Raw genomic sequence first — 12,698 nt, forward strand, 5'->3', positions numbered from 1 at the left:
CGGGCACGTCTTGGTCTTTCAGGAAAGCGGGGGACGGAGACCTCACCCGCGTATGGGCCCAGGCAGTGCAGCCCCGGGGACGGCTGAGCCAGAGAGAGCAGGAAACCCTGAGAGGGGCTGTTCGAGCCGGTGTCCACACGAGGGCGCCAGAGTCCCTTCCGGCCCCGGTGCCGCTCGGAGCCTATAACAGGTGGGCGCTCCAAGGCTCCGCGTTGGGGCTGATGGTGTCTTGAGCGGAACCCGCAGCAAGCACCTGAGCAGTTCCGGGTGTGTCCTGGGCACCAGGGACTCTCCTGCAAGATGCCTCAGTCGGGCAGAGGGCACAGGTGTGTCCCTTCTGGATGTGGACGTGGATGGGCAGCCTGGTTGGGGGCGGCAGTGGGGTTCGAAGGCCTGAAGCACTCCCTGGGCTCCGGCGTGCCTTGGGGTCCTCTCGAGGCAGGTGCCCAGACACACACAGCCTCGGGATTGGACCGTGAGCTGTCCCTGGTCAAGCCCCTCCCCGTCAGGGGTTCAGGTAGGTGAGAAGGAGAGTGGCGCTGAGCAAGCGGTGGGGGGCTTGGGTGGCCTGAGGGTGGGCAGCTGCGCCAATCCCTGTGCTTTGTGCGCTCAAGAGGCGGAGGGAGATGTCTTCGTGCCCTGGGAGAGGGGCCTCCCTTGTCAGCGGGGCGCCAGGCTATGGAGGCCTGACCCAAACCAGGTCTGAGGCGTTAAGGACGCTTGATTGGTCTCATCAGGCAAGCTCTCAGGGAGTTCCCAGGTGGCTGCCAGGCTTAAGAATCTTCTGATCACTGCCGGGGCTGGGGCAAGAGCTGCGTTGGGCGATCCACCCCTGGCCAGACCACATCTCCGTGGGGCAGGGGGCACCCACATCCATGGACAAGTAATAAGAGGAATTGAGATGAATGAGCTGAATGGATAAAGAAATGAAGCAATCTCTCTCTCTCATTCTCTCTCTATACATATATATATATACACATATAAATATATCTCTTTATACATGCATGCACACACACACAGAGACACACACACACAGACACACATGCATACATAGTATGAAAGAATAGCCAAGGAAAAGGATAGATAAATCCGTCGCAAAGTCTCTCCCGACCCAAGATCTCCGGTGGGAGTGGGTTGGAAGTGCCGGCCTGGGGATGTGCAGCCTGGGAGGCGATGCGGTTGCAGAGCAGAGTGGATCCACATGGCACCCATGGGTGCAGGGTAATAATTCGGTAAGTAAATCAATTAAAAAATCAGCATGTCTTCATACTCATAAAGTGCTCCACACCAGGTCATTAGGTCGGGTCAGATGGGGCTAGGCTGGCAAATCTTGGCAGAATCCACGGGGTCCCTTAGCCTGTCTCTTTTCCCGAGGGGCTGCAGTCTTGACCGTGACACCTTCTCTGCTGAACGCTGGGATGCTTGTTTTCCGGGTTTCTTTTTTCTCACAACGTATTTTCCGTGGTCTCTGATAGACGGGAATCCATTGCATTTTCACAGCAAAGGGATCCCATCTTACCTGTCTGTCCATCCTGTTTTTCTCACATGAACCCCCCCTTTGGTTCCAAGAAGAGTGACTCGATAGCGTTCCTTGTGCTGACCAGCAGGAGGTCTCTGCGACCCGCTGCAGGGGCAAGGGGTTGGGTCTCTGTCCTCCCCAGCCCCGGGCATGCCCACTCCCTCCCCTCCCATCTGGCAACCACTGTCGGTATGGCCGTCCATCCGAGCATTTCTTTCCTGGGGGACGGTGCCTGGGTGTCCCTGGTCGGAGTCGAGAGGGAAGGGCTTCCCAAGGTATGTGTGTCTCTCTCATGACCCCTTTCATTTCGTGGGAGAAGGTTTCGTTCCAACCCTGTGGCTGCCACTGGCCCTTTGTGGGCACCCTTTGGTGGCTGAGTCCGCTTGCATGGTGTCTACGGACCTCTGCTTCCGAACGCAGTCATCCGTCCAGGGAGGTAGACTGTGTTTCTCCGTCTTGCTCTGGGGAAGAGGGGTGCCTGATCAGAGTGGGGCGTTTGTCTTTTGGAAGAGACCATTTTCGGGATATGTGGCCAAGAGTGGGGGTGCAGAGTCCGATGGGCATTCTTGGATTCTGTTTCTGATGCCCTGGATCCTGTGGTTGGTCGTGGTTGAACCAGGGGACGTACACGCCCACCCTGCAGGAGGGCACCATCTCTTCCACAGCCTGCCCAGGGGTTGTCATCCGAAGGCGTCCTAAGGATGGCCATAGGGACAGGGCTGAGGAGGCCCCTCGACCGCGTTGCGATTGGGAATTCTCTAGCAATCAGCGATGATCCTTTTCCTGGTGCTTTCTGCGTTTTATATATCTATTTTGTTGAAAGTTCTCTTGAGGTCTCCTTCCTATATTTTTCTTTGTGTTGCTGTATTTATATATATTTTTTCTTTGTTTCCTTGCTTGAGATGCACTGGGGATTCCCAGCGGGACCCGGGTGTTGAGGTGCACATAGGGTGCCTGCGTGTTGTGCATGCGAGTTTCAAAACGGTGATATTTAGAGAGCAGTGGTATCAATCGCTGTGCTTTTTTTCCTCTTTTTTTCTTTTTGGTCTTTTTGCCATTTCTAGGGCCGCTCCCGTGGCATATGGAGGTTCCCAGGCTAGGGGTCGAATCGGAGCTGTAGCTGCCAGCCTACACCACAGCCACAGCCACGTGGGATTCGAGCCGCGTCTGCGACCCACACCACAGCTCACGGCAACGCCGGATCATTAACCCACTGAGCAAGAGCAGGGATCGAACCCACAACCTCATGGTTCCTAGTCGGATTCATTAACCACTGCGCCACGACGGGAACTCCCCGCTGTGCATTTTTTGCCAGGTGGTCTCATGAAACTCCACTTTTCCTTTCCATGGGAGTCTCTCCTTTTTTTTTTTTTTTTCTATGTACCTGGTGTGAAGACCTGACCTAAAGCCAGGTCGGGCATATGCAGGGCACTCTATTGACTGATCATATTAAAGCTCTCATGGGGAACTCCTCTGGCCCCCTAGTTAAAAGGTCTGGTTTTGTCACTGGGATGGGTTTGGAACACCCTGTGCCTTGGCCAATATCGAAGGCAGGATAACACACACACTCTCGAGGTGAGGTCAATGCATTTAGAAAGAAAGCAGGAAGGAGAGAACAGGGGGAAGAAAAAGAAAGAAAGAAGGAAAGAAAAGAGGCCAGACTTGACTGTACACTGCAAGGAGACTCAGTGATAAAATTAAGAGAAAACCACTCGTTCCATCCCTACAAACCTTGCTTCATAAATAGATAACGTGCGGGGCTCTATAGACTCAGAAACAGGCTGGCATGACATGATGGGTCGTGAGATGAGAGTGAGGCATGGCCTAGGCTGGCCTCTGGGCTCTGAAAGCCTTTGAGAGAGAAAGAGCCCATGTGGAAGGGCACTTCTTAGTATTTCTGGAAAGTGGGGGAAGGCGACTTCACCCGCATAGGGGCCCCAGACAATGCAGCCCCGCGGACTGCTGAGCCAGAGAGAGGGGCAAAATCTGAGAGCGGCTGTTCAAGCAGATGTCCACAAGAGGGCGCCAGCGTCCCCTCTGGCCCCAGGTGCCGCTCCCGTCTCTCCTGGTTGAGAGCAAGCAGCAAGGCTCCAAAATTGCACGCTCAGGCTTGGGGTGGATGTTGCCTTTTTTCGGAAGGCACGGCAAGCACCCACAGGATTTTTAAGGTGTTTCCTGGGCACCAGGGACTCTCTCCTCCAAGACGCCTACATGTCAGGCAGAGGGCACCTGTGTCCCTTCTGGACATGGAGGTGGATTGGCAGCCTGGTTGGGTGGCAGGGTGTTTGGAATGCTTGAAGCCTTCCCTGGGGTTCGGCATGCCTTGGGTTCCTCTAGGGGCAGGCGCCGAGACCCACACAGCCTCGGGGTGGTGACGTGAGGCTGCCATGTTCTAGCCCCTGACCCCTTGGGGTTCAGGTAGGTGAGAAGGAAGGTGCTGCTGAAGAATAAATGGAGGGCTATGGTGGCATAGGTTTGGGCAGCTGGGCGAATTTCTCGGCTTTTTTTGATCTAGAGGGTGAAGGATATAGTCTTCTTGCCTTTTCAGGCTATGGAGGCCTGATGGAAACCAGTTTGGGTGAAAGAGCATGGCTGATTGGTCTCCTCAAGCAAGCTCAAAGGGAGTTCCCACGTGGCTGCCAGGCTTAAGAGGCTCTCCTGGTCACTGCGGTGGTTGTGGCAAGAGCTGCAAAGGGAGATCCGCCTCTGGCCAAACATCTCAGTGCAGCAGAGTTCACCCATGTTAATTGATGAATGAAAACAGAGAGTGACAAGAATTAGCTTGATAAAGAAATAAGTCAACGACTCTCTCTCTCTCTCTATATATATATATACATGCCTACACACACACACACACACACACACCCACACACACCCACACACACCCACCCCTATACCTAGTACAACAGAATAGCTGAGGAAATGGGTAGATAGATCAATCCTAATGTCTCTCCTGACCCAATATCTCAGGTGGCCGTGGGTTCGATGGGCCAGCCTGGGGATGTCCAGCCTAAAAGCGGATGCTTTTGCAGGGCACAATGTATCTGCATGCCACACATGGGTGCAGGAGAATATCTCGGTAGGTAAAGAAATTAAGAAATAACGAAGTATTGATACTCATAAATTCATACACTCCAGGGAAGCAGGTCTGGTCCAATGTGGCTGGGCCAGTAAATCGTGACGGAATCCAAGGAGCCCGTTTGCCTGACTCTTTTCCTGAGGGGCAGCTGTCTCGACCGTGACACCTTCTCCGGTAACACGCTAATTTTTTTTTTTTTATCATGGCATATAGTGGATTGCGCTGATATATGCGGTTCGATTTCACTTTGACAACAAAGCGATCCCATCCTACGGGTCGGTCCATGTTGTGTTTCCCCCATTAGCCTCCTTGTGGTTCCAAGAAGAGTGACAAGCTATCGTTCCCTGTGCTAAAGAGCAGGATGTCTCTGCTCACCCACCCCAAGGGCAAGGGTTCGGACCTCTTACCTTCCAAATCGGACGGCCACACACACACCATAGGAGGGCGCTTTCTTTCCCACACCCTGTCTATGGATGGTCACTAGGAGGTGCTATAAAAATGGCACCATGGCGATTTGCAATTCTCCGTCAGTGTGTGATGCCATTCATTTGTCTGGTGCTTGACGCCCTCTGTCTACCTGGATTCGGGAAAGGTGTATTCAGGCCTCTTCCCCATTTGTGAACTGGATTGTTGGGTTTTTTGCTGCTTTTTCTTGTTTTCTGTGGTCGAGCTGTTAATTTTGGAAGCCCAGCATGACCTGGGTTTTGGGTTGAGCATAGAATGCCTGCGAGTTGTACACAGGAGTTGCAAAAACCGAGAAATTTTGGAGAGCGGCAGTGCCAAGCGCTGGGTATTTTCTGTAAAGAGGTCTCCTGAAATTCCATTCTTTTCTTTCCCTGGAACCCTCTACTCTTCATTCTATGCACCTGGTGTAATGACATGACCTATAGGTAGGTTGTGCATAGGTGGGCCGCTATATTGACTGATCCAATGAAAGCTCTCACTTAAAATCCCTTCTGAAACCCTGGGTAAAAGTTCTGCTTTTGTCTCTTGGGTGGGTTTGGTGAACACCGTGCCCTGGCAAACATCGATGGGGATACGAATCATGCACTCTCCATGTTGGGTCAATATATTTCAAAAGAAAGATGGAAAGAGAGAACTGAAAAATCAAAATAAAAAAGAAAGTATGGACGCCAGACTTAACGATACGAAGGAAGGTGTCACAGGGCAAAATTATGAAAAAAATAATAATCGTTCCATCCATACACACCTATCTTCATAAATACATGAGCTAGGCTCTATCCAAATGGAAAAAGGCTGGCAGGATATGATGGGTCAGAAGATGAGGGTTTACACAGCGAGGCATGGCACCGGCTGTCCTCCGTGCTCTGAAATCCTTTGAGAGAGATAGAGCCACGTGGAAGGGCACTTATTAGTCTTTCATGGAAGCACGCGTAGGAGTCCCAACCTGCCCATTGGCCCCAGACAATGCAGCCCAGGGGACTGCTGGAGCCAGAGAGAGGAGGAAAATCTGAGAGTGGCTGTTAGAGCAGGTGTCCACACGAGGGCGCCAGAGTCCCTTCTGGCCCAGGTGCACCTCTGAGGCTCTAAGGTGAGACGCCAAGGCTCCAAATTGCGGGCTCAGTGTTGGGGCTGATGGAGTGTTGAGCAGAACGCACAGCAAGCAACCAGAGGATTTTCGGGTGTTTCCTGGGCAAAAGGTACCCAAGGTACTCAAGATTAGCCTATGTTGTCAGTAGGGCACTAGGGGCTGGAGGTCTGAGCAAAACCAGGTCCGAGGAATTAAGCAGGGTAAATTGGTCTCATCAAGCAAGTTCTCAGGGAGTTCCCACGTGGCTGCCAGGCTTCAGAGGCTCTCCTGGTCACTGCTGGGGTCCGGGCAAAAGCTGTGTTGGGAGATAAAACACTGGCCAGACATCTCCGTGTGGCAGGGGGCACCGTAATAAATTGATAAATAAAATGGAAATTGGAAAGAATTAGCTTAGGAAGGAAATCAATGACTCTCTCTCTCTCTCTAGATAAATAGATCAATTTATCTACACACACACACACAGTCATACAGAACAGCCAGGGGAATGGATAAAGTAATCCCAAGGGCTCTCTGGATCCAGTACCTCAGGTGGCACTGGGTTTGTCGTGTGAGCCTGGGGATGTCCAGACTAGGAGTGGATGCATTTCCCGGACAGAGTGTATCTGCCTGCCACACGTGGGTGCAGGAAAAAGACTAGGCAAGTCAATAATCAATGGAAATGTCTCTACAGTCATAAATTCATCCATGCCGGGTAATTAGGTCTGGTCTGATGTCACTAAGCTAGGGTATCTGGACAGGATCAGTGGAGTCCTCGTGCCTGTCTCTTTTCCTGAAGGGCAGCAGTCGTGACCCTGCCACCTTCTCTGGGGAACGCTGAGCCACTGGATTTTTCGGTCTTTTAAAATGATTTCTTATTTTCGCTCGTCCCTGATAGTTGGGCTCTATTTCCTTTTCGTGAGAAAGTAATCCCATCATATATGGATATGCATATTTTTTTCTCACATGATCATTTGGTTCCAAAAATAGTGACTAGATATCATTCCATTTGGTTCCAAAAATAGTGACTAGATATCGTTCCCTGTGCTGAAGGGCACGATGTCTATGCTGACCCACTCCAAGGGCAAGGGTTTGGATCTGTTAGCCTCCCGATCCCAGCCCTTCCCACACCCTTGCCCTCCAATCTGGCAACCAAAACCTCTGCTGCAGTCCTTGAGTTTCTTTCCTGGAGGAAGGTTCCTTGGCGTAATTTGCAAAATTCCAGAGGGAAAGGGTTTCCCATGGTAAGTGTGTGTCTCTCTCTCAGATGTATTTTGTTTAGTTTGAGAGTTTTTCTTTCCAAATCTGAGACTGCCAATGGCATTTTCTTGGCACTTTTTTTTTTGTCTTTTTGCTATTTCTTGGGCCGCTCCCGTGGCATATGGAGATTCCCAGGCTAGGGGTCTAATTGGAGCTGTAGCCACCGGCCTATGCCAGAGCCACAGCAACGCGGGATCCGAGCCGCATCTGCAACCTACACCACAGCTCACGGCAACGCCGGATCGTTAACCCACGGAGAAAGGGCAGGGACCGAACCCGCAACCTCATGGTTCCTAGTCAGATTTGTTAACCACTGCGCCACGACGGGAACTCCTTCTTGGCACATTTTTGTGGCTGAGGATGCTTCCATTGTGTATATGGACGTCCTCTTCCCAGTGCAGTCATCTGGCCATGGACAGAGAGTGCATTTCCTAAAGACCTTATGCCTTTAGGTCTTTGTTCTTAAGCCTGAGTCATTCACCGTCACTGCGACTGTTTATCAAGCAGGATGATGGGGTAAAGTAAAGCAGGGCAAGAGAGAGTTTTCAGCAAAGAGGCTAAGAAAATATTGTAGCAACATGTCTCGAGACACGCTGTGACCAGCCCCGTGGGGCAGGGGCCCTGCACAGGCTGACTGTCTTACACGGCCCTGGACGCCAGGGGACGGGTCCTGATTCCTTTCACCCCGAGGCTGGGACCTGCCAGGTGAAGCAGACGGCCCCGCAGTCAGTCCATGGGAGCTGTGGGAACATGGTGCGGCTGCAGAGTAGGGCGGGAGCACCTCCTGTTACTGGGAAAAGACACACAGTAGAAACATGATTTTTACCATAACACAGCTGAACCATGGAAGGAATTTTCTGAGGTGAGCTTGTAACACTGCCCATCCACGTGGACACCCCCTGCCCTGCTTACCCTCCCACAGTGGGTGGAGTCGAGCCCTCCCCCCCAGAAGCAGCTCCAAGGTCTCCTGGGGGGGCCTCCCTGCACCCTGGGGGTATGACCTGTCTAAGACCCTGGACACGATGCTCCAGCTCAGGTGGCCTGTAGAGGTCATGCAGAGGTCACACCAAGGTCTGAGCAGTCTAGCCCTAAAGTAGCAGCACATGGACCTGGACACAGGTATGTCCCCTGTGCACAGCTGGGTCCCTACCAGCACGTGTGAGGTCACCTTCTTAGGGCCATGGCCCCTGTCCTGCTTGAGCAGCAAGGCCTGCCCACCACCTGGACCATGTCCCTTTCGCTGTGGCACCTGCGGGGCTCACACCTGCACCTCTTGCAGCCCTTTCTCCCTCCTGTGAGGCTGTCAGCATTACTGATGCACCCTGGGCCCCTCCAGCTGCTCCTGTGTGTGCACTGACCCCACCCAGGACTGTGCTGTGTGGTCATTTGCTTCTCAGTCCTCTAGGCCCTTTCTAGTCAATAGACTGTGTAATAGTTATCAGGACCAGGGGGCCTCTATGCTGTTAGTCCCCAGACAATGAACTCCAATGTGTTCCTGGCACCCATGAGCCCGGTGCCCTATTCATTACCTGTGACACAGCACATCCTGTTGGCAAGTACCACTGCCCCATGTTCACTATAAATTGTTCCTGTGACCCCTTGGCCGTGCAAGTCAAAGCGGCAAATGCTTCCAGTCATCCGTCTGCTCCTGCTCTCACCCTGCAAGTTACCTGATAAGAAGTCAGGCCAGGAATTCCCTTGGCAGCCGTGTTCTCACTCTTTGGGCCCTTTCTTACCTGGCCCAACCTTGGTCTGAATTTGTCCCCATGCCCTGGTGTCCCCTCATTGGCCTTGCTCTTTTGAGCAGACCAGGACAGTGTGGTCAGTGGTCCCTGCATGAGACACAGTGGCAGGCACCTGGTGGCCCCTCTGTGCCTGTGCTGACCTCATGGAAAGGGCATTGCACCTGGGCATGTGATGCAGGTTTACCTGCCCACAGAGAGGCTGGACCTCTGTTCCTGGCTCCAGAGGTCACTTTGAGTCTCATGGGAGTGTCCAGGCTACATGGGCCTGGCTCCAGGCTGGGCTCTGCTGACAACATGGTGTGTGGTGGGGCTTCCTGAGTCCCCACAGGGCTGGAGGCCAAGGTCAGACACGTGGTGGTTCCTTTGTCTACCTGTCAGACCCCCCCAATATTCCTTGTACGTCCATCTGAGGGTACCTAGGAAAGAGACTGAGTGTTCTGGACTGAGTGGTTCGAAAACAGGCTGATCTGATGCTTTTCCTCAATTTGTCTCCCTTAATATAATGTGTCGGGTAAAGGTGAAGGTGTTACTTGAGAGCGTGTGCTCTGAAGAAAAGGGACAAGGCTCCTCCCGGTCGGTGACTGAGACATTTAATGGGGGTGGTGGAGGCCGAGCCCCCACACCATGCAGTGGTCCCATAGGGAAACCTACTCATTAATTACCACCTGCTCAACCAGGGATGTGAGTAAGAACTAGCCATTCAGTGATCCGAGCACCTGTGTTGTCCTAGATGCCACTGGGAGACCCGAGAGACATGTGAGAGAGAGCTGAAGCAATGCCAAGCTAAAACCTAGAGGAATTGCCAGGGGTAGAGTAGGCACAGGTGGTTGAGAAGTCCCACGAGGGGATCATTGCTAAAGAGGGAAACCTGGGGGATTTTGGGAGACCGCTGTAAGTTCAAGAAAGCCTTGCCTGATTAGTGGAGGCGTGAGAATTGCCTCAGGTCATTGGATGGGGGATGGGATGAGCCCCGCATTCGGATTCAGACCGAGGGCAAGAGTTTGAAGACCGCCCTTCAGCTGATTTGCATATGCCCTTTACCGGATACTTAAGGAGGAGCTACTGCTACCAGAAAGGGAGAGGCGGGCCTTTCCAACCCCCACCTCCCTTGGAAGATAAAACTGCGGACCCCTGGATCCTTGGAGCAGAGCTTCCTTTATTTCCCGCTTGCATCTCTCACAAACATCCTATCATAATAACTCTGTTTCTTGCCTATCACTTTGTCTCTCACTGAATTCCTTCTGAGCAGAGGCATAAAGAACCTGAACCTCAGTGAGTCCAGGCACAGGGTGAGTAATTCTAATTTAAAACCCCGGGTTTAAGTCCCAATCTGGCTTTAGGCTGGGTTCGAGTCCCAGAACATGGGTTCAAGTCCCAATATGGATCTTGGCTGTTTTCAAGTCCCGGCACATGGATTGACGTCCCAGTCTGGGTTTTGGCTGGATTTGAGTTCAAGGACGTGGTTTCAAGTCCCAATCTGTGTTCTAGGTTCAGCCATTAGTCCTGTCAGTTTCAGAATGAAGCTCTCGAGCAGCATACTGGCCCACCACACGATGTCATGGGTAAACTTTATCACTGCCAAATTCAAGGTTAAAATGGGAAATGGAGTTTCAAGCAGAAAAATGAGGAGCACCAGAAAGCCAGCCTCCAACTAACACCTCAGCCAGATTTTTGTGTGTACGTACGAAACTTACACTTGCAAGTATCTTCTTAATAAAGTAGTAAAGGAGGACTTTTGCCCTAAGAGTCAGTCAGAATGGGCTCTTTTATTGAAGATGCAGTTATTAGAGAAAGCTAGCTTGGAAAGAAGTCTTTTCAGGATTTGCGACGCTGGCAGATGTCCCTTCTTCCTCTTGACCAACGTCCCAACCACTTGGGGACTTGGGCACCACCTCGCCTGCTGATGGACCCGACCCAGTGGCTACGACCAGGACCCTCTGGTCCCTGGTCTTCTGAGGAGGATGACCGGCCAGAGTGCCCTGACCAGCTAAGGGACAAGAGATTTTCTGACATTTTCCAGGTCCCTTCTCACGAGCTGCCCTCTTTCTGTCCCTTTGAGACCTTCGAGGACCCGAGACATGTCCATTTCCTCCGTTCATTAGGACTCGGATCCGAAGGGTCTCTGTCTCTGTGGGTCTTCTGAGAGGCTCCAGTCTTGCACGTAAGGGAGTGTCTGAGGAAGAAGACCATGCTTGTGGGATTTGTACGTTATGTTCTGTGTTGACATTGTGATGGCCATTCTGCCATGTGAAAGAGGAAGGTCTGGTTCTGTTCCACCACAGAGCCTTCTTGGCAAATTCTGTCTGGCTGGAAAGAGGCTAAGACTAAGAAGAAAAAAAAAAGCTTTAACTGTATGGCCACAACGTTGTTTAGAGTCCAGAGAAAATTGGTTTTTGCATGTACAATAAAAAAAAAATCAAGCTTGAGAAAACCTCTTTTCAGGATTCTGAACTTGAGAGAATAAGTTCTTCTAGGAGAACCTGCTTTTCTTGCATTTGCCTTGACCTAGGCTCTCAGGAACACTTACCTAGACCCTCTCTCATTCCTGAGACTGAAAAGAAAAAATTGGGAAAAGTCTTCAAAACTTATTTTTAAGCTAGTGAGTTTTATTTGTAATATCTGACTTGTGACTAAGATTAGAAGATGAAGCTATGAGATCTCTGTGTCCATGTGTATGTGCATCACGTCTCACCTTTGGGATGATATCATCAGAAATTAAATGCAAAGGAGCCCTGCCTAACTGGCTTAAAGGAAACAAAGCGCTTACATAAATTCTCAAATATAGAAGGTAACTGGCTGGAATTACATTTTGGTTCACATGAACTGAGAAATATTCAGTATTAAATTAATATCTAGCATCAAAGCTAAAATTTGTTAATTAATTGAGACATGTCTTTAGACTTATCAGCATACAGTATAATTCCTTATTGTACCTAGGTTTAATAGAAGTCAAGTGAGATTCTGAGACATCAATTACAAACAGAAACTAAAGGTATTTAGGACGATTACTGTGTTCAGTGTCACCCTGAGATGTTCTCTGTAAGGAAAACATGTTTTTAGAAATGATAAAAGACAGTCCATCATTGCTTTAGAAAAGTAGCATGTGTGTTTTCTTTGAAGAAGGAGTGAGGAAGGGAATTGCACTTTATCAAGGGAAAAAAGGAACATTGTCTTGTAGTTTGTGGCTCTGGATGGAAAAATAAGGGACAGACCAATATGGATACAGAAAGTGATGCAAGATGTGTGGGAAGTGGACACTGAGAAAAGAGTTTTGTGCATGGTTGGAACTGACAAAGTTTAGAGTAAATTTAACTGTAAATTAACTTTATTTTATTTTTTATTACCCAAATGAATTTATCACATCTGTAGTTGTATAATGATCATAACAATCTGATTTCACAGGATTTCCATCCCACAGCCCAAGCACATCCCCCCACCCCCCAAACTGTCTCCTCCAGGGACCATAAGTTCTTCAATATCTGTGAGTCATCATCTGTTCTGCAAAGAAGTTCTGTCTGTCCATTTTTCAGATTCCACATGTCAGTGAAAGCATTTGATGTTGGTGTC

The 12,698-nt window shown here is 50.6% G+C and overlaps 1 pseudogene; it reads right to left on the reverse strand.

The window, feature by feature from the left end:
• The window catches only part of LOC125128424 (serine/threonine-protein phosphatase 4 regulatory subunit 1-like), a 65,434-nt pseudogene that overhangs the window by 22,531 nt on the left and 30,205 nt on the right, over positions 1–12,698 (reverse strand).

Source organism: Phacochoerus africanus, chromosome 5 (assembly GCF_016906955.1).
Source record: "Phacochoerus africanus isolate WHEZ1 chromosome 5, ROS_Pafr_v1, whole genome shotgun sequence".
In the NCBI taxonomy this organism is placed as follows: Eukaryota; Metazoa; Chordata; class Mammalia; order Artiodactyla; family Suidae; genus Phacochoerus; species Phacochoerus africanus.